General features: G+C 41.7%; 1 long non-coding RNA gene across 1 annotated transcript; it reads right to left on the bottom strand.

The window, feature by feature from the left end:
- Positions 1-945: 945 nt before the first annotated feature.
- On the bottom strand, positions 946-4,008 carry LOC143286565 (uncharacterized). Its single transcript, XR_013055830.1, has 2 exons — positions 3,941-4,008; positions 946-1,336 (listed from the first exon to the last, which is right to left on the bottom strand). It is a non-coding gene; the product is annotated as an uncharacterized LOC143286565 (long non-coding RNA).

Below are 4,008 nucleotides of genomic sequence, written 5' to 3'. Positions count from 1 at the left end.
AAAGACAATTTGAAAACTACGCTGTAGTCAATAGATTGAATAAAGAGGATAAAGGAAGATCAAGCCTATCAGGTAGATATTTTTCTATCAACTTTTAGACCAGATGTGTTAATGGGTGTGGATCTAATATCTTTCTGACCTAATCAGTGTTTACACTCTGCAAGAGATCTCCGCTCTTCCCGTTACCTTTTGAAACTTCCTTGTGTCAATACAAGAACCTATGGTGAATATCTTTCTTCTTTGCTGCCCCTCACATCCGGAACAACCTTCCTCATCATATCCGTGCAACTGATTCTATTTCTGCTTTTCGCTCATCACTAAAAACTCATCTTTTTAAAACCTATCTATAAGCACTCTCAGCTTCCTTGCAACAGAAATTGAGAGGAGAGTGATACTGGACCTTTACATTCACAATCCAAATTTGAAAGCAATCCCTCACCTGTCAGCGGCGGTGATGAACCCAAATCCTGGAACCTGCTTGCATCATCATCAGCACTGGTGCAGCTGGTTGGTCCCTGTTGTGTCGTCCTTGGTGGGCTGCCTGAAAACTAAGAAACTCAGGGCATTCGGGCCACAGTTATTTGTTCTTCATGATCTACACACACACACACACGCACGCACCCAAACAATCACACGCACATGCACACACACGCGCACATGCACACACACACATGCACACACATGCATACACACGCAGGTACACACACACACACATGCAGGCACACACATGTGCACACACACGCAGGCACACACACCCACACGCGCATACACTCCAAGCATCCCTCCACACTCTGGACAAACACACGCACATACACACATGCACACACACACACGCATGCACACGCACACACGCAGGCACACATACGTGCACACACACACACACACACACACACACGCAGGCACACACACGTACACACACACGCATACCCACACACACGCACACACACAAGGCATCCAAACTGTGCTGTTAGGGTTAGGTTGTTAGTAAGGTTAGAATGTTACATATTAGCTCAATTCCATGCTGAACTGGTGCACACATCCACACTCCATGCATGCTTCCACACTCCAGGCATCCCTCCACACTCCAGGCACAGTGCGGGCATCCCTCCACACTCCAGGCACACTGCTGGCATCCCTCCACACTCCAGACATCTCTCCACACTCCAGGCATCCCTCCACACTCCAGGCACACTGCTGGCATCCCGCCACACTCCAGACATCCATCCACACGGAGGAACAGACAGACAGACTGACAGACAGACAGAAGAGAGGGGTGGTGACTTAGCTTTTTCCGTTGCCTGGTGAAGTCGTGCAGACACTCTTGTTGACGTCATCCCTAAGAACACAGCCACACATAAATGGTCAGATGCATTGAGAACAGTCCGTCAAAATGTTTAAACATAATCATTTCATGGTTTTCTGAGATCTTGGCAATGGCAGGGCGTGTTTTTTCAAGCAAAAATATATCAAACCTGATGGTTGAGTTTTCAAAATAGGTATGCTTAAACAATAACAAGCAAAATTTTGTCATTTCATACTGTTCATTAACACATTGTTAAACCATTATGCATTACTAAAGACTGAAATACTCAATAAAAGCAACACACAAAGTAAATACAAAAATAAAATTGAGGTGGTTGGGGTGAGGGATAGACATCAGGTAATGAATACATAACTTACAAAAACATATCAAACAAAAATGACAACCAAAAAAAAGCAAATGTGTGCATGCATGTGTGCGTGTGCGCACATACGTGTGATGTACATATATATATATATATATATATATATAGATAGATAGATAGATAGATAGATAGATAGATATATGTATGTCTATATATATATATACATATATATATATATATATATATATATATATATATATATGAGATGTACACAAATCTTTCCACACAATCACAAAAGTGAGCCACATTGTAATCACCATCACCAACAACATGTAAACTAGTATCATCTCAATATTAATATAATAATGATAAAAGAAGATGAAATAGATGTTTCATAGAAATCCATCCTTTCCTTTTCCCACCCACACATCTCCAACATAATCGGGATATAAAATGTATTTGCAGAAACTGCAGCGCAAGAGAGGCAAAGACTGACAGAGAGAGGCAGTAAGGAAGAAGATGGGGCAGAAGGCGAATACATCAGAATAGGAATATAACTCTCCACATAAAAGCAATAAAATTAAATTAACACAAATAAATTCCATTCAAATGTTAAAAAAACAAAGTTGTAAATAGACAAAGTTGTAAATAGATAAATCTATCTTAGTCTCTCTCTCTCTCTCTCTCTCTCTCTCTCTCTGTTACTCTTTGATTACTAAAAAGGTTTAAAATGCATACAAAACATGATACTGGAATGATTTGGAAAGGGGTGCAACACAGAAAATCAAAATAGTTCTACTATACAATGCATGAACAAATTTTCTCTGATTATGGTGATTGGCCATGAAGGAGAGTAGGAGTTTAGAGGGGTGTGTGTGTGTGTGTGTGTGTGTGTGTGTGTGTGTGTGTGTGTGTGTGTGTGTGTGGTGTTGTGTTGTGTTGTGTTGTGTTGTGTGTGTGTGCGTGCGTTCATGTGTGATTTTTAAAGGTTGAGGGAAGGGATGGTTGGGGAAGGTTTTTTTCAGATGGGAGATTAGGTGGAGGGGAGGGAAGGGGTAGGGGGTGGGTTTCCAGGTGTGTATTTTTGTGTGTGCTTGGGGAGTGCATGATGTATGATATGTGGGCATTCATCTTGTGTTACTAAAATAAGAGGCTGAAATTTTTTTTTAAAAGATAAAATGTTTCAACATTGTATCAGCACAGATCTTTCATCTGTGACTGATGTTGCTTGTATGTCCTCAAGTTCAATTTGATTTTTCTGCCTGCTTTCTCAATTCAACACTACAATTCATAATTAGTGTTAAATTCAACAAATGTTCTTGAACTATTTGTATTGTGACTTTTCATTTTCAAAGACCAGAATGAGGAAAAGAAGCTGACCTAAAATGTATACAGAAACTTGATAGTTGGAATGATGGAGGGGGCAGGGGATGGGGGTGGATGAAATGAAAACATCTTTGCCATGCAACGCCTGAACTCAAGTGACTGATCTGAGATTTGCATTTACCAGATTCATCTTTGTTCTCTATAATAAAGGTGACCAGTCGAAATGATAAACGCTGCAACCCCACCACCAAAAAAGAAAAAGAGATAAGACTCCAAATACGAATAATGAAGCGACATAAAAAGCCAACTTGACCATGAAAGGAAACCCACCTACCTACCATCCCTGCAATCAAAACCTGTCACTGTAAAATGTCAACCATGCACGGTCTCTCCCATTTCTTCTGGGCCAAGATTTCCACCCTGCCCCCTCTCCTCCCCCTCACGGTCTTTGCCTTTCCAACCATCCCTGCTGAGTAGGGAGAAAAACTACTGGAAACTTAATGGAAAGAATTCTTTTTGCCCCCTCACATCCATCCCGCTCGCATCCTTCATTTGGTAGGAAGAGGGGGGAGGGGGGCTCAGTGACGGCGCGAATGTCTTCCAATTGTTCCTTCCTTGATTTTTTTTTTTTTTTAATATAAAAAAGGGAGGGTGGACGGGCCGGGGTGGGGGCAGTGGGTGGTAAAACCTTCCCATTTTACATACTTGGACTTTATCAAATGCCTTTGTGTGTGTCAGTTTCGTTAGTCTTTACAAGCGAGTGTACACAACTGTGGAAGATTCACATCTCAGTCCTTTGTGGAGGAGGATTTCCAGTTATGATAAATGGCCCCATGGTAAACTGGTAATTTACTCTGGACCTGTTGACCAGTTCAATTGACCAGACCTTTGCGTCATATAAATAAAAGCGGTTCTCTTGCAGCAGGGGAGGGGTGGTGAATGACTTCATTAGCAAAGTCATTAACAAATTAATTAAAACAAATGCTTACCGGGCCGTGCACTTGACATGGACTGTCAACTGGCTTCTCTCCTTCTCCAGACCCCGCCGACAACCCGG

Source organism: Babylonia areolata, chromosome 10 (assembly GCF_041734735.1).
Source record: "Babylonia areolata isolate BAREFJ2019XMU chromosome 10, ASM4173473v1, whole genome shotgun sequence".
NCBI classification, from domain to species: domain Eukaryota; kingdom Metazoa; phylum Mollusca; class Gastropoda; order Neogastropoda; family Buccinidae; genus Babylonia; species Babylonia areolata.
This window is presented reverse-complemented; position numbering and strand designations above follow the sequence as displayed.